We start from the raw sequence: 24,027 nt of genomic DNA, 5'->3' as shown, positions 1-24,027 counted from the left end.
CCTGCAAGGTTCACGAGCTGCAGTGATTTATCACATTTTTGGACAACTTTCAAATGGATGTTACCTCATGTTGAACGATCACAGCTGCTGTGGCATGTTGCCAGGTATACCATATCTAGTAACTGTGTCAGCCAGGGTCACTTGCTGTATGCAAGTATTATTTCCTATAACTGACACAGACAGGGAGGCGCCGTTATGGCCTTCACTGAACATCTCTTCTATACAAATTGATACTTTAAGCAGAATGAAAGCCATTCTTTTGCAAAAAACTGTGCCTCCATAGCTGACGAGCTATAGGCGAAGCACCTCCGCGCCCGAGAGGCAACAAAGCCTGGATTGTTTGGCAGCCTCTTAGCCACCCCAAACTGATCTCTACTGATGAAGGATACTATCCAGAAACACGAGCCATGTCTCGTGTCTAGAGACACATTTTACTAAGCACCTGCTTGCACCAACCTTGGTGTAATACTTACGAACTTTGTCCTGAATCGTGTGAACTGCATTTACCAGAATGCGAAGGGGCGACCCGGCTGAGTGGTCAGGAGTGTGCTCCCTCCCTGTTAACTATTCCTTAGTGGTTCATCCATGACGTTCATATGCCTGACTTTTACGTCAATACAGCTATTCCTAAACACCTTCAAGGTATAAATATACCTTCACTTGCTATAGCAAAGCATGGTGTGGTTCGGTGCAGTTCGACTACCTACTTGCCTGACGCGGTTCGCTACAGCAAGTGCTGAAGGAAGCCGACTCTCCAGCTGATGCACTGACAAAGAAGCTGACATCCTCCTGGCAAGAATCCAGCTCCAGTGTTTTTGACTCCCCTTGCGGAGTGTTGTGAAATTGAGTCCCGAGAGAGAGATACCAACCTCTTTCATTCCAAGGTATAGAATTTATTAGAACCTAGAGAAACCTTTGGCAATTCTTGTCAGAACTAAAATTTATGCTAAGCAGCACCTACTTCTTCCCTGGTACTAGACCTAGGTTAGGTACATTGGGGTAGGCGTAGTTTAGAAGCGTCCATTGAGTATTTTAATCTGTGTTATTTATGTATGTATTTTTACATGTCATAGAAGCAGACAATGCTATTACAGCATTATTTTATATCACTGATCTCGCTGTATGCATTATACTTTGCATTCTGTCTAACGATTGTAGCAGTTCACCTCTCTTGCATGAGAAAGGAGACTTGTTTCAAATTGGTTTCAGACTGGGGATGGGGACTACCACTAATCTGGCCACCTTGGGCCTGCTAACTGATAACGCCAAAAAAAGAAAACATCAATTATATGGTTGTTTCGTCGACATAAAATCAGCTTTCGACCACGTAAGCAGGCCATGGCTCTGGAGCAAATTAAGAAAGTGGGGGATGCCGGATTATTTAATAAATGCAATCACTAGCCTATATAGTGAAACATGGGTGAAGGTTAAACAAGGGAACAGTAGCAGCCTCACTCACAAAATTGAGACACAGGATGGTCTAAAACAAGGTTGCGTCCTTGCCCCCAGTCTTTGGACGAAATTTAGACGCAACTGAAAGTCACGCACCGAAACTTGGTAATGTTCCCGTGCCCATAATGCAATACGCCGATGACATAGTATTACTAAGCAAAACACCTGTCGGACTGCAACACTTAGTAAACATGTTAGCCTCTTATTTAGCAGAGGAAAACCTGGAGTTGAACAAAAACAAAACAAAAGTGCTCCGAATCAGGGGAAGAAATTAAAATATAGATGGTCAATCAACAACTCTGTTCTTGAAGAGCAGGCCTCCTATAAATACTTGGGGATGACCATTGAGCGGGGCAATACAAAAAAAAGGCACATACAGGTATTAAGAGGGAAGGCGCAATCATTAATATATGCATATAGGCAACTGCAAAAGACAGTGGGAGGTCCAAACTACATGCACTTACTTAAAATAATGGCTGCACAAATCATTCCAACCTTGTCTTACGGGCTAATTGGATGGCTCGGAATCGAATCAACGATACTAAATAACCTACAAAATAAAATATATAAAGTTGTGTTTGGGTTGCCATTTGCAGCATCGCCAGCCCAAGTTCGATTAGAATTCGGCTTACAAAACCAAGAAATTAGGTCGAAGTCCACATTTGTAAAATTCTGTCACAAGCTCCGAACTGCCCCTAGTAAGTCACTGGACAATCTATGCTGGGAGGATATAAACTTTTTGGTAGGCAGGCCCAACACCACCCAATGGGGTAAATTTCTCAGCCAGAGTTTGACAACATTGGGCCTACACGAAGTGTGGAAAAAAAATCGACCACAAGCAGTTCTGTAAAATAGCAAAAGGATCAGCAAAAAGGATCTCCTTGCTCACAGACAAAAGAATTCTAATTAAACTGAGATATGCCTGGACAGTAGTTAATTCATATACCACCCAAAAACCGCAAGTCTACCTAGCCCTACACTACTGCCAACATCTAAAAAAATCGCTGATATCGTACCGTCTGGGCATGCACTATTCAAAAGATCTAAGGTCTTCTTGGAAACAACAACTAGAAAGTGCTAACTGCAGATTATGCGGATATAAGAAGGAAACAGTGTCACACTTATTATGTGTATGCCCAGCGCTGCAGGTCTTAAGAAGAAGATATCTTCGGGCAATCTTCAACACACTGAAAATCCGCACCTGTAGGCAGGCTGTGATATGTTGGCTAAGCGGTGTTTCACCAATCCTTTCATGTCGGGGAATCAAATTTATGGCGAAGACAACAAAGCTGTTACAAGTAAAGGATCAGATATAAGGTATTTTGCCGCCCCGAAAAAAAAAGAACAGGGACAGAATACCAGGTGACAAAGGTGACACAGACAGACTTAGGATGTTTTTTACCAAGACATACGACCACTGAGTGAACATTTTCTGAAACAGATCACTCTGATTCCACTTCAATTTTAAAATCCTTTTGTATTTGTTGTTGCACTGTTTTTATTTCTTGTAAATATTGTAATGATTTTAATTAATCACACAATAAAATGATGATGATGAGAAAGGAGACTGTTCAATAAATCCCTTTTATTTAAACGCCCGTCTCTCTATTTCTGTGCAACTCTGTAGAAACGAAGCATGCACGATTGACTGAGTAAAATAGTTATCTATTGTTTCCACGACTCTGAAGATATTTGTTGCAGCCCTAGGGAAACAAAGTTGTCATGTTTATGCGGTTGTCAGAAACGAATCCCTTCTTGTTTATTCGAGAAAGTTTCTAGTGACCTCTGAGTTAGTCGGCACACACATTTAAGTTTATATACTTGATAGAGACATACTGACCTCAGTCCTATGTCAAATCTATAGTGTATATTATTCCAATGCACAAAGCCTATTGGGAATATAGGAACTACACTACGCGGGGGCCTATATTATGGTGCCTATATGGAATATAACACCCACTCCTCTTACCGAATGGATGACATAGTTAAATACTAAACGTACTACTAGGCTGACTAGATACTTGTACGCAATTAGTTAAAAAAATATTCGTTTCTTGTTTTGCTAAAAACAATGTTTAAAAATTTCTAAAACAATCTGTTAAAAGGAAATTGTCACTCAAGCCATAGCCCTAACTTGTCCGAAGATATAGTTCAAACTACTGTAAGCATTTGAAAGCCATTGACAAAGAATGTCAATTTTGTTATGGAGTTCCAATTTTTTAGTTTGTTTCTCAAAATAAAAAGTTGAATTTCTCCCAGCACACGACGCGCCAAATGAGTCAAATTTGTATGTGTCTTCGCTGGTTGATGCAACATTCTTGTTGCCTGCCTCCACAGATGACGGTCCCTGTAACACCTTGCAGGTTATGTCAATTGAGCACAGATGATCTTTTGTACTGTCCACAACTGATGCTGGGGCAGCCTGTGTGCCATCCAATGTCTGGGTGTCAGAGGAGGAGCCAATGTCCATACCTGCAGGAGCCGATACTACCTGTGGTGGCTCTAGGAATGCCGCCATCAACATCGGAATACGCTGGGGACACTGCAGAACTTTGGCCAGTATCGGGTCCAGTAAAGCATCAACGTCCGGTTGCGCACATGATGGGAGTGTCAGACAGAGATCTAACATGCATTCTTCCCCACAAAACAGGCATTTGAGGACAGGTAAGATGCAGTCCATCCAGACTGGTCTAAATTACAAGAACCAAGACGCACTTAATTCAGTTAGGCTAGGTGTGCCTAGATGTTGTACCATGCAATCCCGGTATTTTCACTCCAGGAGTACTGTTTCCATCTCCTTGGTGACTGGGACATCCATAGTAGCAGAAAAATAACAATCAGGATACCTGCTATTAGAAACAGGATCAGTGGCAGCCCTCCAAATATGCTTCCAACTACAGAGTGTATAAAGTTTGGTATAACTCCGAGGACCATCTGAACTGTGCTTAATAGTCCAGAACCTATGATCTTAAATAGGTGGGTGATGCCTGTCGTATCAGACATGTTAAAGATACGATTTACCATTTCTCTGAAATGGAAGGGAAAGTTTGTATGCATGAGTGCCAGTATCTCTGCTGAAGACCTTGAGATCTGGAGATCAAAAGGCATTTGAGCGGAGGTTAAGGTCATTGATTTCTGTAAAAGCATTGCTTTCATCTGCTCAAAGCATCATACCGTATTATTGAAACCTTTAGCGAAGGCCATAACGGCACCTCTCTGACTGTATGTGTTGGTGGAAAGAATACTTGCATACAGCAAGTAACCCTGGAGCTCATGGTTACCAGAAATGCGATGCCCGGAAGCATCCCACAGCAACCTTGATCGTTCAGCATCAAGTAACTCCCATTCGAAAGTAGCCTGAACACTGGAGTGATCACGGCAGCTGGGGCACCCCTCAATTGACAGGATAAGTTTGCTACCGAACCGTTACAGGCCCAATGAAGCATTATATCCTGGCATATGAATGATCCACTTAAAGTATTCTCAAGTTTGTACCGCTTAAAAACACTTTTCTTTCCCCCCTCCGACATCAAAATCTGTACGGTAATTCACAAGATTCCTTCATGAATTCCCTACCCATTTCTTCATATCTGCCTGCCTGCTTTTGTTCAAGGCAATATTGGAATTGAAAAGTAGTGACAGGGAGAGTTATATGGCCATGGATTAAACATTCTGTGGATGGGGACTCTGCCACTGTAAAGGCTAATCTATCCATATTTTCAATAAACAGCATTGTATACTTTGCTCCCCTCTGTGCCTTTTCTATCTGCTTTTCTGCTAGATTGTATGAAGAAAACAGAGATGTGCTGTTTTTGAAACGCCAAGGCACATAGCCTGCATGCAAAGACTGCAGCATCCAGCTTTATAACATAATAGAATGCAATTGTGATTGCCAGTGTTGTAATATGGACTGATCCTCTTCTAGTACATCAATAGCAGAAGATACAATGTTGCCTAGTGAATATATCCTGGAAGTTAGTGTAGTCAACCCATTGTCAACCACTGCTTGAGCTTTCTCTAGGTTTATACAATGTATTTCTTGTAATCTCTCGGCGGCCTCTTGTTGTGATATTTTCCAAACCTCATTATAGACAGCATATTAGAAACATTTAGGACCTAATAAAAAATCCTGTAGGTCCACATCCTCTGTAAGTAAGGATAAGTGTTGTTTCGCATGTGTAAGTGTTGAGGTTTTTAGCCATTCGTGGCATAGCTTCTCATCACTATATGATGTCATGTAAAGTATTTTTCTGAGGTTTACACCTTACAAGTGTAAACCCTGATATGCTACACATAGTATAAGAGACAAGCAGGTAAAATTGTGAGCAAACTGAATACTCATAATCAAAAAACATTCAAGATGAGTGTTGTGGTGCTCTTAAACAATTGTAAACAATATCACGTTTATCGATCAAAATTTCAAGTAGATATAGCACTCTAATATGAACCCTACACTATTTTATATAAGGCATGAAGGGAAGGGCAGTAAAAGATGGAGGAAGGCTATTATTTGGAAAGAGGATTTCTACCTGTCTCATAGATATAATGGTCTTGGTATTCTGTAAAAACCTCTTTATGAGAGAATGTATTGATATAAGAAATAGGCCGGATATTACTATGGGTGTTGTGATCCAGTATTAGGATCTGCCATCTGTATTCTGAAGACGATAGTGGTATGTTTCGGTATTGAAGATCTGTATTGCAGATCTCGCATTTAGTATCGGAATATTTTAAATAGTGGCATTTCTCTGACCCAAAAAGCGCTGTGGTTCCTCACTGCAGTTTACTGTGTTCCGAGTGTGGACACAGCAAAAGAAACCCGAAAGTGATATTTGTACATTCGAATAGAGTTAAAAGACTAGAGCGTGAACGCTCGCTTAAACGGATGTAGTAACGTTATTGTCAGATACAGTAAACAGTGCCCGTGAGTGATCCTGTGGTTGCAAAATTTTAGTTTTTTATCAATGGTACTAAGAAACAGACAATGTAAATAAAATATCTTAAAATGTTGAGAATAGCAAAATGAGCAAGGGCAAGCTAAAAGTCATTGTATAGAAGTATTTAAATAACTTGTGTCTGTGAAGTGAAGCTTTAATCCCTATACGGTGCATGATGTTTCGAAAACCATAATGTCATTTTCGAAAGTAGCATTTAATAAATCTCGGGAACATTTAGGCAAATTATTCTAGTTGACGCTCTCAGTGTTTTATATTGCGACACACTATTCAAGAGAATGAATTCGCTAGGTAAACACTATTGTTGTGACATACATTCGTGACGGGCGAATTGTCATGCAAATATCAGTGCAAAATACAATAGTGAAATCACATTATCCTAAGTACTGTTATTTATATGAGTATTGTTGTTTACAACACTCTAAATCATAGTGTTCAGCAGATCCATGTATGCATGTACAGTGGTAAAGTTTTACAAAATTATGAAATAAGTTCAATGTGAAACAGACATTTTTTCGAATGTATTTACAAAATATTCATGAAAACAGCAACCTCAGATATACTGATTACGGTGTATAATAGGGGTGACTGAATGCTAAGATCTTTTATTCGTACACAAGAAAAAAACTGATTCTCACATTATTTCTCTAATCTGCTAGAAAATATTGCATTTCATGGTCACAATTTAAATCAATTTCAACAGTATGGAGACGCATGATCCAGTAGCGTCAGTACGTCTAAGTCTGAGCTCCCTGTTGCCACCCCGTACATTAGGTTGAATTACATCAATGCCAAAAAAGGCAATGCATTTCTGTATTCCTTGTGATGGACAGACCCATGCATGAAGTGCCACTTGATATCTGGCATCTTGTTGGTGTAATGCTCTAACATGTTCACTGATTCTGTCTTTCAAAGGTTAGCACTTTATGATGTATACAACAAACTTGGTGTTGCAGTTGATGTTGTGTCTAATGTCATATCTTTTTTGTCATAGTTAGTAAAATTTAAGGTTCCATGTTTTGCGCATCTGCACACCCCACAACAGCCGCATTTGTAAAAACCCATGGTGTGTTGGGTGAGCCAGTTTGGATCATTGGCTGTGCGTGGGACTGTAGGGCTAAGTTTGTTTCTTAGGGTCTTAAGCCTCCGGAATGTGATTTGAGGGTAACTGGTAATGTAATCTTTAAGCGATTTAACAGCCTGTAGGATCCCCCAATGCTTAGTGAGGCTTCTCCTAATAATGTGATTCAGAGTTAAAATAAGTACCAAGTCTCACTGGTTGATGTTGTTGTAGTGTGGGATTCTTGACCCTTAATGTGTCTGCTCTTTGTATATTCCCAATTATATTCTCAGCTTTTTTAATGGTATGTGGTGTGTAGCCTCTCCTTATGAATCTATGTAAGTAAGTAATAAGTATGTAATACTTTATTGTACAGTTAATAAAAGCCATTACAAAAAACCAGCAGCAATAAAAACAGTTAAAAAAAAGATATCTGTAGCAGCCTAGGGGATAGTTCTTGTGATGAGTTAAAAAAAAGTAAAACCTTTTTTAGGGATGAATGTTTGTCCGCCACAAAGTCATTTCTGCGATTCCTCGGGGGTGGTTTCTTGTGGTTAACCTGGCCCCCTTTCCCTTTCTGGATGCGTTGCAGACCACATTCCTTATAGGAAGCATGCCGTTCTTTTTCCCCGTATGCACGTGCATTTTGGTGCTCTGTCCATTTTTGTACCTGTAAGTCAACTGTGCCTCTGTGTGGACCAAGTGTTTTTAGCTCTAAGGGTGTGGAAAATACGCTTTCTTTATCCATTTATTCTTTCTTTATGGTGATTCTGACTTCTACGGCTTTGATATATTTTACCAGTCGACAAGCCATTTGGACTTCGTCACTTGAGAAGCAAGCCAGGACTGCTTGCCTACAGGACCTGATCCCTTTTTTGTCGAGTAGTGGTCTCAGCAGGTTCCTGCAGCTCCTTGCAGATAGAGATGAGGTGTAAGATGTTTTCCTTGTCATTCCCGCACAGGCGGCATTTTTTTGGTTTTGGAGGATGCAGCCAGGGGGCCATGTCGTCTGCGGAGGGCAATACTCCTAGCCGGTATTTTAGGAATGACTCTTTTGTTTTTTTGGTGAAGGTGGTCAAAATATACGGTTGTGGTGCAAGTTTATTGTAGGTGTGTACAGTTAGCCAGCCATGTGCTCGCTCCGTCAGTGAAGCTTTGTCCTGCAAGAGAGATTCTTTCCTGACAACGTTGTTTACTGCTTTTTTAAAACCTGCCAGGTTTCCTTGTAGATCCCACAGTTGTTGCGCCCCCAGTTGCTTTATTGCGTCCTCCAGAAAAAGCCTTGATGGGCTGTTGTCTTTGCTTTGAAGTTCTTTCCAGAGTAGTGCGTTAAGGGTATTTGCCTCTCCCCTACTGATTTTATACCAACTTTTGAGGTAAACTCCCTTGCGTGCCAGCTCTTCTTTTACCAACCCAAATTCAAGTCGAATTTGCGGCAGTGAGGTGTACCACTGAAGGCCAAAAATCATGCGCATCGCTCTTGTTATTACTCCGTTTACAGTTTCGGCGTCCCTGCCTCTCATTGCTTCACTTCCATAGGTAATGGAAGGGATCAGTTTGGCTTGGATCAGCTTTATTAGTGGGGAGAGGTTTGGCCCGGCAAATTTCAGATTTCTTAATGATATAGTTGTCATTAGGCTCTCTTTTTTATTTCCTCTCGTTGTGGTATAAAGCTACCCCTATGATCTAGGATCTATGACTACTCCCAGATAGCGATATTTCTTTGTGACATCCAATTTCTTTTTATTCATAAACCAGCTGTGTCTTGATTTCTTTTTGCAATGGTTAAGGCACATGTCTTTTGTTTTGTCATAGTTGATGCTGAGTTTATTTGATTTGGAGTATTGCGAGGTGATGTCAAGGAGCCGCTGTAGGCCTATTGGGGTCCGGCTAATTAGCACTAGGTCATCCGCATAAAATAAATTGGACAGCTGGAAGCCCCCTAGTTTAGGTGCATGAGAGTTGTTTTCATTTAGTATGGTTGATAGTTCGGCCATAAAAAGATTGAATAGATTTGGCGCTAACACGCAGCCTTGCTTTACTCCTGTGCTAGTTGGGATTTTCTTGGTTAGGAAGTCCCCTGCTCCTAATTTAACCTGGACCCAGGTATCGCTGTGCAAAAGAATTAGTTGGTTCAACAATGTTGAAGGGATTTGCATTCCCTTTAATTTTTGCCACAGGAGATTTCTATTTACGGGGTCGAAGGCGGAGCTGTAGTCGATATAGCACAGGTATAAAGATTGTTTTGCCTCTAGCGCTATGTCAATCAGAAGTGATAGGGCTAGTATATTGGTGGTCGTCCCCATATTTTTCCTGAACCCGGTTTGGTTGAGTGGGATTGCTGATTTTTCATCTGCCCATGATGTTAGCTCCTGGAGTAAGAGGCCAGCATAGTATTTTGCCTCGTTATCAAGTAAGACTATGAGGCGATAGCTTCTTGGGTCTTTTCGGTCTCCTTTTTTTAATATTGGGGAGATAATTGCTCTCCTCCATGAGCATGGGATTGTTGAAGTCTGCCATATTTTTTTCAAACGTCGGTTTAAGGACAGCGGCCCAGTATTCTGGCTCTTGTTTGAATACGATTGGCGGTATGCCATTTGGGCCAAGGGCTCCCTCTCTTCTTCCTTTTGAGATCCTATTGCATATTTGTGAGTTCGTGATTAATAGTTCCTCGTCACTTACTAGGGTTTCTTGGTATGAGGGCTTCTGTTCTTTACAGATGATTTCAGCATTACATGATTCTTTCCACGGTCTTTGAGGATTGTTAAAGTTTGTGCTGAGGTAAGTTGTCCAGGCCTCTTCCGTCACGTGGGATTCGATCCCCTGGCTTCGCTCGCTAATCAAGCTATTAATCTTTTGCCAGAACTGTGCACTGCTGTCTCAGCGCTTGGCGAATGGTAGGATCTGTTTTTACTCTTCGCAGAGTGTTGTTAATCTGCGTCTTCAGCCTTTTTAGCCGGATATCATTTCTAAAATTATATTGGCTCTTATGTTTCACGGCGTTGCCCTTTCCATCTGGCTTTGTATATCTTTTTCTTTCGGCTGTGTCTCTCAGATTTTTTTATAAATGCCTCCCAGCATATGATTAAGTTTGGGGATGCAAATTGTGCCTCTTCTAGTGCTTGTTTCACTTGTAATAGGAGGTTTTTTGGGTCACTGGTTTTGCACTTTATCAGTCTTTGGTTTGTTGTAAAGTCCGAACCTAGTTTGCAAACGCCTGGGGGGCTTGGTATTACCGGTGCATCTATCGTAGTTTCCTGGGGGAGGTGATCGCTGTGGTCCGTCATGCAGATATGAAAATCTCTTACCCTTTCATACAGGCTGCGAGAGAAGAATGTGAAATCAATTGTGGAGCTTGCCGTTGTGCTGTGAAATGTTGCGGATTGTGGTCGATGGCCGGGAAATCTGCCGTTAAGTGCCCTGAAGCCCAGCTCTTCTAATTTAGCCAAGAGACTCCTGGCTGTTTTCGTGATTCTGCTTCCCGAGGTGCTATCTTGATAATTTTGCTTCCAGGCAAACGGATCCTCCTCGTCGGTGTTTTCAGGAACCAAGATGCTGAGCATATTTAGGTTGAAATCCCCTGTGATAATTATGCTGTTCGTGTTCTCAGTTTTTATTAATTTTACAAGTTCTTCCTTCAGCTGTTGTGCTCCCTTGATTTTCTCCCTGGGATGCAAATAGAGGTTTATTAGAATTATGTCCTCTTTTTTGTTCTGCTCACGGAGTGACAGTCGCAGGACTTGCATTGCAATTGAAGGGGCTAGCTTGTAAACCAATGGTAGTGCTGCAGCAATCGTTATATTGCACTATATATGGCAAGACCTCCTTTCTTGTTTCCAAACGGTGAGCTCTGCATAGACGGTAGAATATTCTGACAGTGCCGGAGGGAAATCAGACCAGGTTTCTTGCAGTGAAATGATGGCAAATCTTTGCAGGTAGATGTTTAGTTCTGTGTCCGAGAACTTGTCTCCTAGGCCATTGATGTTTCAAGAGCATGAGCTGACAGTGCTGAATGTTTTTGCTGTTTTTACATTGCTTTGTTATAGGTTTGTCTCTTTTGTATTTAAAGTCCTTGAAAGCCAGCTCCAATTATATGCGGGCAGATTGTCGATGACCGATGTTCTCTTGTGGGACTGTTCTCGATGGACTAAGTTCTCGGGTGTTTTGCTTCGTGCCCCTCTTAGAACTGTGTTCCGATGTGGTTGTTCATTTATTCTTATTCTTTGTTGGCTGGCGAGTAGTAAAGAATCGGGGTATCTTGGTTTAGAGGAAGGTTGTAATTTTATTCCCCAGGAGTCAAACTTTGCTTTTTCTTTTAATAGTCTCTCTGGGAATTCTGCTGTGGCCCATACTGTTTTCGTTGATTCTACTCCAAGTATTCCCGCCGGTTCTGTAAATTCTACCGATTCCAAGTCACTAATGATATGTTTTTGAGGCTATCTATGGTTTTCAGTAGCCGTAAGATGTCCCCCCTGTTTATTATATCTACGGGGCCCCTTGATTGATACTCTGGGTGGAACGTTATTGAGGTCAGACCAGTTTGCCCCATGTCCTGCGTCCGACTGTTATCGACATTGTCGATTGGATCTTTCACTTGGCATTGGTGTTCCTCCATTCCTACTGTGTATCGTTTGTCGATCATTTTACTGCCTATTGTCAGTTTTTGTCTGGGGGTACTTGCTGAAGTTGTTGCGCACAGTTCGGGGCTTGCTCCAGGTTGTATGTCTTCCTTTAACTGGAGAGGGTTTTTGGAATACCCTTGATCTTGTAATGGGATTCTTTCGATGTTTTCCTTATCAGTTGAGTTTATGGCTTCTTGTGGGTTATGCCCCCTATCAGTTGGATTTGTGGATTCTTGTGTGTTATGCCCCCTTTCAGTGTCGTCTCTTTTGGCCTTCTGCCTTAATTGTGGTGACTTGGGTGCTATTTTCTCGCTTTGGGGGTGGGGGGGCTGACTGTAGGCCTTCTTTCTGGCCGGCGAATTTCTTTCGGGTTTTGTTTCCTCTGTTTGATTTTTATTTTTTGGCGTATTGCACTCAGAGTCTGTTGCATCACTCATCTCAGTCGGCCTGTCTTGTGATATGTTAGCTGTCGCTTTCTCACTAGAAGAGCCCTTGCACCGTGTTTTCTTTTGTTTTCTTCCCTTCCTTTTCTGTTTTCTTCCCATTTTTGCTTGTTGATGATGTGCCGTCACTCCGTCTTTTTGGCAGGTTTTTTCAGGTTGTGCTATGCTCTCTGTTAGTGGGGTTTGAAGTCCTTTATGTATTTGTCTATTATTGACCGGTGCATTCTTTTAGTTTACTTTTTCCCTGGACGGGGACAGCTCTAGTGTTGTCTTTTGGTTCTCCTGGGATGGAGGCAGTGGTCCGGCTTGCATGGGCAATGCCGTTTCGTATCTGTTGTTGACGGGGTTACTAGGCCAGTTGTTTCTTACTGCGTCCCTGATGTCTAAGAGGAGGTTATCCTTTTCTGTTGGTAGTGTTGCCAGTTTATCCACAATTGAAATGCAGGAGCAATTGAATTGTATTAATTGAGTCTCGGCTTGCGCCCTTTTTACCATGCCATTCAGCTCTGCTAGCTTGCGTCAATATTAGCAACGAATATTGACAGGGAGTTGAGGACAGAGAGTTGTAGGTCCATCTTATCCGACTGGTATTGAATAGCGTTTACTGATTGTTGCATTGTGTGCAGAAGGGAGGCCCAGATATCTTCCTTTTCATTTGGTGATTCCTTTCTCAGGTTTTCGCTATTGGTTTCTTCTGGCAAATCCCTCTTAGAGGCCGTGGGGTAAGATGTGGCCAGTTCTTCCCACTCTTCCGGGGTGAGGTACGAAGTTTCAAGGTCCATTATCCTTGATGGTGTGAATACTATGTTGGATTGTATGTTAGATACAGAAGATTGGCTTAGAAGTTCTGTTTTGGTCAGTTCAGAGGCACGCCTTTGCTCTGTGCCCTCCTCTTGCTTCTCAGATTTATCATGTTTCCCGCGTTGTGTGACATTGGATTGAGATGAGCATAGACCCTGTACTCTTGCTTCCTGTGCAGTTGTGGTATTTGGTTGCCCAGCTGTTTGTGAGTCTGCCATTGTTGTAGGTTCTCTCATGTCACTGAGTTCGTGCCTTAATACCCTGTCCACTGGTGTTGTCACTGTGTGGTTAAAGTCTGGTATTTCTCCTTGTGTTATTGGATCAGCGTACTGCGTGGGATCGCTCTTCTGCATATCGTCCTGCAAGGATAAGTCCTGAGGCCCCCGGTTTGCTGCCCTGTCTGGTCCGTCCTGTCCCTCGTAGCTTCCCGGTGAGCTTCCCAGTGAGCCTTGCCTTCTCTTATTGGTTATTGAGCATTCGAGGTGTTCCTCCTCAGTACAATTGTGGTAAATATTGTGTCTTGTTATGCTGTTGGAGATTGTGGAGGTTGTGGGGCTCCTTTCCCTGCTGGCTATTGATGAGATGTTAAAATTTGGAGTCACACTTTGGTCCACTCTTTTATATTCCTCTGTGTCGACTTGCTCGATTCCATTTATGGTTGTTTTTGTTTTTGTACTTGGGTCTCCCCAGTCCTGTCTTTCTCCCTGGGCATGGGCATGGGCCTGGGCCTGTGCTGGTTGGTCTCCTGGAGGCCCCTTACTCACTTCTCCTCTGGTTGCTGATGCACCCACCGCTGCGCTGTGTTCCTTTTTTTTGTGGTCCGCTTTGGTCTTCTCCTCCTTCGCCAATGGTTCTTGCTTTGAGGGGGGTGTCCTGTTTGTTTTGGTTGGTTGAAGTGGTGTCTGTAAATTGCTTGCGTTGGCTCTATTTAAATAGAGGGCCGTGCTGGGATCTTTGATGAATGAAAATTTTGTATAAATGTTTGGTTGAAAGCCCAGTTTGCTCCCTGATGGGCTATGTGAGCACTCACGCGCTTTAGTGTCCCCGTGGCTAATGTGGAGGGGGGAAATCAGGGAGAGTTCACCTTCCTCATCTCCATTCTTTCCCTTGTCCTTCCCGTTCCTGTTTCCTTCGTTACAAACATCCATTAGGTCCCTTTTAGGGTTGTTCTTTGCTGTCCTTAGACTTTTTAGGGGGGGTTCGTCTTTTCTCTCTCTGTTGCTTTTGGAGTTACGTTGGTGTTAATAGGAGTTATTTTTTTCGCTTGTTATCGCTTATATATCTTGCAAGATTAAAGAACTCCCAGTAGGTTGTGCTGGTAACACCGATCAGGCCCCTGTGCGTGCACTGGGTTTATCTCCAGCAACACCACGCAGCACAGCCTATCCCTATGTTCACCAATCCGTGGGGCAGTGGTGCTTGACACTCTGCGGGAGAGACTCAGAGGGGCACACAGCCACCCGCTTGTAGCTCGCTCGTGGCTCGTTACTAGCCACAACTGTCACTGTCTTAAACCCCCAGAACCTCTAGTTGCCTCCTTCTCTGGAGTTCTCTGGAGTTCTCTCGTGTCACACTGCACACAGCTGCGGCCGCTTTTTTTGCACATCCCTCTCAGCCCAGCCTAGCTCTCCAGCCCTGTCTCCCGATTTCCGTGGGGAGAGAGGGGGGAAAGGGTGGGGGGGGTGTTTAGTTTAGATTAGCTTAGTTTCTTGATTGGGCTTTTAGAGTGTTTTGTTGTTGGGAGTGGTCTTTTTAGGTGGCAGGCAGGGACGGGCACAGAAGGGAAAGAGCGAAAAAGCACAGAAACACGCTCTCTCCGTCTTTTCCGTCTTTTCCAGCTCGCCGGTCAGGTCTGATGCAGTGGTGTCGTAAGGTAGGGCAAAGGGGGGCTGCGTCCGTGGGCAGGGAACCACGAGCAAACTCAGCTGCCCATGCTCTCCGCCCACCGCTCCACTTTGCTGCTCCGAGGCACCACAGATGTCAAACAACAGACGCCGGGTGCCGTAAGATAGGGCAAAGCGGAGGCTGCGGCCATGGCCGCGGGCAGGGAACCACAAACAAACTCACCCGCCCCTGCACAACGCTCGCCGCCCACCGCTCCTCTTGCTGCTCCGAGGCACCACAGATGTCAAGCACCAGACGCCGGGTGCTGGGTGCCAGGTGCCGCTCTGGTTCGATTTGGAGCATGGGCTCGGGCTTCGGGCTTCGGGCTTCGGGTGGAGGCTCGTCTTTCTTGCCTTGTCTCAGCCCTTTGGGACCTTGCCTCAAACCGGCTCCTTGCGCCCTGCTCAAGCTGCTCACTGCTCGATAGCGCCCTCTCTGCTTCTGTGACAGATGTTATGAATCTATGCTTCATGTCTGTGAAGCAATTTTGAAATTCACTTTCTTCACTACAGTTTCTCCTTGCCCTCATAAATTCCCCATAGGGTATTGCTTGAATCTGTGAGCCGGACGAGAACTGTCTGCATGCAGAATCGCATTGCATGAGGTTTCTTAACGAAAGAGTCTACTATGTAATCTGTCATCCTCAATGTAAAGTTCCACATCCAAAAATTTGATTTTGGATGTGCTCGATTCCGTTGTGAACTTCATGTCTAAGGTGTTGTTGTTCAAATGGGTGTAGAATTCATTCAACTTTTGTTATGTACCTGACCACAGTAGGAGACAGTCGTCTATGTAGCAGCCCCAAAATATAATGGAGTCGATCCAAGGTGCTCCCTTAGCGCTCTAGATCCAATCTGTTTCAAGAGTATCCATAAATAACTTTGCAAGGGAAGGTGAAAACTTGGGTCCCATGGCTACTACCCAGATTTGTTTGCACCAGCGTTTGTCAAACATGAAGAAATTATTGTTCAAGATAATCATCCATCATGGAGATGAGCATGGTAGGATGTTGCCATTGTGTGGCTGGTCAGTTGTGTAACAGGCACGTCACTGCGTGTAGGCCAAGGTCTGGTTTGATGCTAGTGTAGAGGGACACTACATCTAAGGTAACTAAAATAGTACCTGAATGCCATTGTAAATCAGATAGGGTACTGAGGATGTGATTCGTATCTTGGATGTACGAAGGTAAATTACGTACCATCCGTTCAAGGAAAAGGTCAATGTACTCAGCTAACTTCTCAGTCCAGCCTCCCATCCCCAAAACAATGGGTCTACCTGGAGGGAAGGGGAGGTGCTTGTGTATCTTAAGTAGGGTGTATAGCCATGGGAAGGTAGGTCTGAAAACCTTCAAGTACATGTATTCGTCCTCACTTAATAGACCTGCAGTGTGCCAATCTGCAAAGTGTTTATTAATCTTAGTGGTCAGTGGTTGGATTACACAGGAGTAGTTCATAATTTGTAATCACACAGTTTACTAATTGCTCCACATTTGTAACTCATATTCCTGTGGTCTCCTTTTTCCCCCTTTTATTTATTTTTACACACTACCAAGACCATTATATCCATGAGACATGTCTCATGGATATAATCCATGAGTCCTGTCTCAGGCCTCTTCCCAAATAATAGCCTTCCCCCCATCTTTTACAATCCCTTTTGTATCCTTTCCATCTTTTACTGACCTTCCCTTCATGCCTTATATAAAATTGTGTAGGGTTTAGATTAGAGTGCTATAAATAAGAGAAATTTTGATCGATAAACATGATATTCTTTACAATTGTTTAAGAGCACCACAACACTCAACTTGAATGTTTTTTTATTATGAGTATTCACTTTGCTCACAATGTTACCTGCTTTTCTCTTATACTATGTGTAGCATATTAGGGTTTCCACTTGTAAGGTGTAAAGTCAACAAAATACTTTACATTAATTTTCATTCTCCTATATGCATTGATACACACCATTTTGTTGTTGACAATCCCTTTTGTATCCTTTCCAGCCCTGAGGACGTTGCAGAATTAATTTCCAATTGCGACGAACCAGGTGTTGGCCGGTTTCTTTTTTGCTCAAATGACTTATGGAATAAAGAGTCAGACACAGAAACTTCCTACCCACCAGAACTACTGATCTTTGCTTATGAATCCACTTGGACTGTGTTGATACATTATCATTGTATGATTATTTTTATGTGTGCCCGCGACTTGGTTGTAAACATATTTTTCTGAGCTGGTGTTGGTGCAACCTTATAATAATATGAGGCTGGGTCTGACGAGTTAAACCATGAAAAATATGGACATTTCTGTGCAAATGTCTTTGAACTGCTTTTCTGCGTTGCGGGCAATGTTCCCATTGTTGGTATGTGAAAACATTTCATGGACTAGCAGATTTTTGCAGAAAATGATGACCGTAATGTTGATCGCAATACATTGTTTCAAAGACTGATGTGTCTTCCAACATTTCATTATTAGATAAAGCTGCAGATTTTTCTAAATCAGACAATATATTATTTACAGTTTCATAATCCCAATCATTGGAAAATGTAGTTGAGTTAATGATATCACTTATTGAAATTTTAAATAAATGTGGTTTATTTAAAAGTTTGATCGGGCAAAATATATCGTAATCAACCTTGTCCCACACTATACCATCAGGATAGCAACTGCTGTAATGTTCACTGATGATAGGACTCTTTGTTCACAATGTGATGAAAGAGACCATCAAGAGGAACTTCATCCACAACATAATTCCTGCCAACTCCACTAACTCCAAGGAACTCTTCATTGTCATTCAGAAATTCACCAACCCACGCAGCAGAGCCACAGACATCACCCCGTCCCAAGACCTCTGCGACAAGTTGGAACCTACTTCCACCTCAAGATCAAAACTCTCAATGACAACTTCGTCGACCACCCACAAGACGCCACAGCCGGCCGTCTGCCCCCCCAGAGACACCAGCCTACCCACCATCTCCAACTGGACACTGATCACGACCAGTGACACTGCCACAACCATAAAAGGCATCCGTTCGGGGGCCCCCACTGACCACTGCCATCTGCACATCTACCACAGAGCCGTGAACATCATCACACCCGAGGTACAATGCACCATATACACCACCTTCAATACAGGCACCTTCCCTGACAACTGAAAGCGCGCAGAAGTCAGGCCCCTGCTCAAGAAACCCACGGCTGACCCCACCGACCTCAAGTACTACTAGCCCATCTCGCTGCTCCCCTTCGCAGCCAAAGTGACAGAGAAAACAGTCAACAAAGAACTGACAAGTTTAATCAAAGAGAACGCTGTCCTCTACCCATCCCAATCCGAATTCCGAAGCAACCACAGCACTGAGACCACCCAACTCGTCACCACAGACGACATCTGCACCCTCCTGGACCAAGGCCACTGCACAGCCCTCATCCTACTCGACCTGTCAGCAGCCTTCGACACTGTCTCCCACAGTGCACTAGTCGCCAGAGTACATGACCCGGCATATAACTGGGTCTGGTGCCTCAGTGGTCTAATGCATCCACTGCAGGTGCCTGTATTCGACCTCATGGTCACAGGTGCAAATCCCGTGGGTCCACTTAGCCTTTCATCCATCTGAGGTCGATAAAATGAGGACCATTGATTTGGGTAACACTGAACATCTGTTATTGAGCGCCGAGACCTATGGGCGAACGTGCGCTTTACAAATACACATGTTATGTTATGTTATTTTACGTTATACAAGGAACAGCCCTGGACTGGATCCGATCGTTCCTCACTAGAAGCCAAAGGATCAGATTACCACCCTTCCTCTCCGTCCCCACGAAAATCACCTGTGGAGTCCCACAGGGGTCATCACTGAGTCTGACCCTCTTCGACATCTACATGGCCCCCTCACAGCCATCGACCAACAACACGGCCTCAAATTTGTATTCTATGCTGTTGACACCCAGCTCATCCTCTCCCTTAACAGAGACGCCACCACCGCAAAACTCAGCTTCCAGAAAGGAATTCAAGACATCGCAGTCTGGATGACCAATAGCTGCCTCAAACTCAACACTGAGAAGACAGAAGTCCTCATCCTTGGAACCACCCCATTAGCATGGGACAACATATGGTGACCCGCCTACCCCCTCAGACCATGCCAAAAACCTCAGCATCGTACTCGACTCATCACTCACCAGGAACCGACAGCTCAACGCCGTACCTCCAGCTGCTTCAACACCCTATGTATCCTTCGCAAAACCTTCAAATGGATCCCCCCGAGTCAAGGAAGACAGTAACCAACACACTCATCACCAGAAGACTGGACTATGGGAACGCACTCTAGCCGGCATCAACAAGTCCCTACTCCACAGACTCCAGACAGCACAGAACACCATGGCCAGACTGTCCGCGGCATCACCCGGCATGAACACATCAGCCAGCACCTACGGAGGCTCCACTGGCTCCCTGTGGAGAAGAGAGTCACCTTAAAAATCCTCACCCACGCCTACAAATGCCTACACAACAACGGACCTAAATACCACAACAACAGAATCAACTTCCACGTACCCAAAAGAAACTTCCGACATTCCAACCTCGCACTGGCCAAAACCCAGCGCATCCACAGAGACAGAGCAGGCAGAAGATCATTCTCTCACATTGCAGCCAAGACCAGGAACAAGCTACCGGCAGACATCAAATGCGCCCCCTTCCTGAACACCTTCACGAAGACTCTCAAGACCTGGCTTTTCGGCTAAACTGATCTGCGAAAACCCCCACCCCTCAGCACCTTGAGACCCTCTTAGGTGAGTAGAGAACTTACAATTCCCCTGATTGATTGATATATGTGGTTTCAGAATTACACTCACTGTTTGTGCTGCAGAGCTTTCTCGAAGATAAGTTCCATTTATAAGCATACTAAATACAGTTACTAAGCCTATCCAGAAAAGAAAGAAGAGTATCCCAGTAGTTACTCAGAGTTCCACCCAAGGTCATACCAAGTAAGTCTTTTTAATTTGCTGTTGTGGAGTTTTTTGGGCTGGCATCGTTTCAGGTTCACTTGGATCCAATGAAAAAGTATCAGAGTCAATTAAATATCCAGATGCAGTTCAATCAATTTTTGGTATTTCCACAGGTCTTGTGGAAACTGTAGCTTGCTCTTTTTGGGGCATGTTGACATAGATATCCATGTTTGGTGGAATTGAAATTTATCTTTCATTTAAGTTCTGAGTTTGAACATCAGTTTCAAGAGGAACAAGTTCCATGGCATTGTTGCATAGTCCATCATTCCGTACAGGTGACTCTTCAAATGTGATGAGTCTTCCTGTTTGTACTTCTTGTATAGTTGCGAGAGGAGGGTGTCTGTTACTACGGAGTCCACGCGGCCTACTACTCAGAATTGGCCACATAGTGTTGTTTGATTAGGTCAATTGAGACAAATCTTTTTTCCTTTTTATAGCAAGAGGTGGCAAAAGTACTGTTCTTGTTTCTTCAACTGCCAGGACAGGTACAGGCTTTCTGTATGATGGCCCAAATACTTTTTTTTCCACTGTTTCCTCTCTGACCAGGTCCTCGACTTTGGAGATCCAGACAGGTCTTGCCGTAACAGACTTGATTTCCCCAGAGGCGGTCCGCTTCACCTGGATGTTGTTTCGTGTTGCCCTGGATTCATTTGGCTCCTGTAAAACAGCCAATCGTTTATGGATGTCAAACGGTTTTTCATCAGCAACTGTATCTTCACAATCAAGATCAGTTACCCACATTCTCGGCCCAAATAGGACCTCATAAGGAGTGACACCCCCTAGAGAGCTTCCTGGCTTTTTATATAATGCTCTTTGAACTCCATACAGAACTTTTACCCAACTCACAGCCAAGCATAATACTCTATCTGTTAAAGACTGCTTTGAGTCCCTGTTTTTCCTGTCCACAACGGAATTTTCCTTTGGATGGTAAGTAGAACAGTACCATAATGCTACACCCAAACCTCCCATGGCTTCCTTGTAAGCCCTAGAGCTAAACACAGGGCCACAGTTGGAATGCAATGTGGCAATTGTGTACGTCTCTATAAAGACTTGCAAATCTTTTATAACAGTTTGAGTGTCAGCCGAGGGGCCGCACCCACAGGAATCTAGAGCAGGAATCCACTCCAACCATGATATACTTGTAAGCCCCATCTGTTTGTAAGGGGCTGCAGTGGTCCAAATAAACACACATGAGTGGTTAGTCTGATATTAGCAATGGTGTTTGCACTGGACGTGTTACAGTGGAGCCTTTCATCTATAGACAAATTTTGCGTTTCAAGACATAGTCCTTAGTTTGCTTTGTTAATCATGGCCACCAGTAGCTTTGTTTCAGTAGAGAAACAGTTGCTGTAATTCCTGCGTGTGCATAACCTATACCCTCGTGTGCTGCTAGAATTAATCCTAACCTATGATCCATATCCGGTATTACTCTATTCCCCACTCCAGGAATCTGAGCAAATGGAATGTTGTTTGCATCTAGATTGTAGGAGTAATTGAGGGGAAATCTTTTCGTTACTGCCGATTCATTGTGGGTAGATTAATTGCAACCATAATCTCACCGTCTATTTTTTGATTGAGTGATTGCAGCTACGGAAGCCGTATATACAGCCCCCATTCGCGGCTTCATCAGCCAATGATTTTTAGTGTGTATTTCGTGATCCCTTGGTAGTTCGTTTTTCAACTCCAGTACCTGTTCCCATAGCGTTTTGTGCTTACTTGTGCTACCTTTTACATCTTTAAACCCATTTTGTTCCCAGTGGTGTAAATATTAATTGTATGACTGAACACAGTAAAAGGAATCACACACGATTAGTGTGGGAAATTCTCGATCCGTATTCACTAGTGCCAGTAACCGAGCTTTTAATTCTGCCAGCTGTGCCGTACGGTCTCCTAGAGACTGAGTTTGTGTACAACTCTGATGAAATTTTCCATCTTGCATGCGTCCTTTAACGATAGCACACCCAGCGCTGTATTGCTGTTTACTTCCTATCGCCGGCTGAGCAGAACCGTCAGTGTAAATTATATATTCATACTGATCCAGAGGCATTATTTCATTTGGTAGAGGATATTCTTGTTCATATTGCAGAATTGCTTGTGTTTTAGACTTGGGTTGTACCTGTATTCTACATCTGTTGCAATGAGAGAATTATCCCATTGTATCCATCTTGGATGTGAGGCTTCTAGAATTGGGAATGCTTGCCTTTGTCGCAGCCTCTAAGGCTGGACTGGCGTAACGACAATTATACGCTTCCCTTGAGCCAGCACTCTTTCTCTCACTACAGCCGTCTGTACCACTGTTAGATTTTTTTCTGTTGATTCAAAGCGCATCTCAGCATTTGTGTAAAAATTTGATTTGTATGCTATTGGTACTGTTTCACCTTCATTATATGTTAGGTAGGCGTACCCTGAGTGACTCGCAACTATAAGGATCACCGGGTTGCATACGTTTACGTGTGTCAGTAAGTGATTGGAAGCTATCATATCAGCTTGTAGGGAACAAAGGATATCTGTGTATTCCTGTGTCCATTGACTAACTGAAAAGTCAAGTTTTATTCAAGTTTTATTAAATCGTAGAAAGGTTTCAAACTGTCTGCGTAATCCAAAATGTATTTTATTCCGTTTTCAGGAATCCCAGGATTGATTGTAAGTTTTGTAATGATTTTGGAGGTTGGATCCACGCACACTTTTCAAAAAAGTAATCTGCTAGGCTCTTTCCTTCAATTGAAAGCTCATATCCTAAAAACAGGACATTGAGATGGGCTATCTTCGATTTTTTAAAGTTGAATTTTTTAACCCTCAGAGATGAATCCCAAAATTATTGTATTTACTCTGTTCAAGTGTTCCTCTAGGTCATCATCTGTTAGATGAATATCATCCACATAGGACAATGCCTCTTCATCCAAATTTTGAAATAATTCAGTTACTTGGGCTGAAAATAACACAGGGCTGTTCTTATGCCCCTGGGGAAGTCCACAAAATTGATGCTGGGAGCCTAACACGCATAGTGTGTTTAAGTACCTGTTCCCAAGTGTTTTATTCTGGCAGAAAAGTCCATTTGAGATATAAACCGTGGTTTTGTATCTTTTCCGCACAATGTTATTCATTAATTTGGCACTGTGTGCATTTTGAACTGCAAATGTCTTAGTGCAAGTATTTAAATGTCTGTAATCCAAAACGAAACTATATGAATTGTCTGGTAGGGATATGAGAAACAAAGGGTTATTCATTTGATAGGTACAAGTTTCAATCAACCCTTGATACTAAAGTTGATCTAAGATCTCCCTGACCTGTTTTTTAGCTTCTTGTTTTGTTGGATACTGCCTCTGTCCATTCGGAGTATGTTTTTATGGAATAATGTGGTGGGTTGAATCCTCATTCCATCCAACATGGTTTTTGTATAATGCCGGGGCAAGGGTTACAGCCAACTCCCGTGCATATGTATATTTGAGATATTTGGGAACAGGGTCGGAAAAAGTTTCTCCCCTAGGGCAGTCCATGACGAATGCAGGCGGTCAAACTTGTTCAGCTAACAAATCGCCATAGCCAAAAGTCAGGTTCTCCCAAGGGACCTCTAACTTTCCTGGGCTTGTCCCCCCCCATTTGGAGTGTTATTTTGTATAATTATGCAGGACACTTACCCTAGTATCAGGTGTTTCCACCATGATGTTATCATTCAAGTCCACTGTCACCAGAAATTCCATCAGGTTCTGGTGAGCTATTGTTACTTCTGCTGCACTGTCTAGCATCATCAGAGCCAGTTCTCAGTTCAGCATTAGAGTCCTCAGAATTCTGGGCATGTCTGATCTTTAGACCTGCAACCTT

Source organism: Lissotriton helveticus, chromosome 8 (genome assembly GCF_964261635.1).
Source record: "Lissotriton helveticus chromosome 8, aLisHel1.1, whole genome shotgun sequence".
Lineage (NCBI taxonomy): Eukaryota > Metazoa > Chordata > Amphibia > Caudata > Salamandridae > Lissotriton > Lissotriton helveticus.
This window is presented reverse-complemented; position numbering follows the sequence as displayed.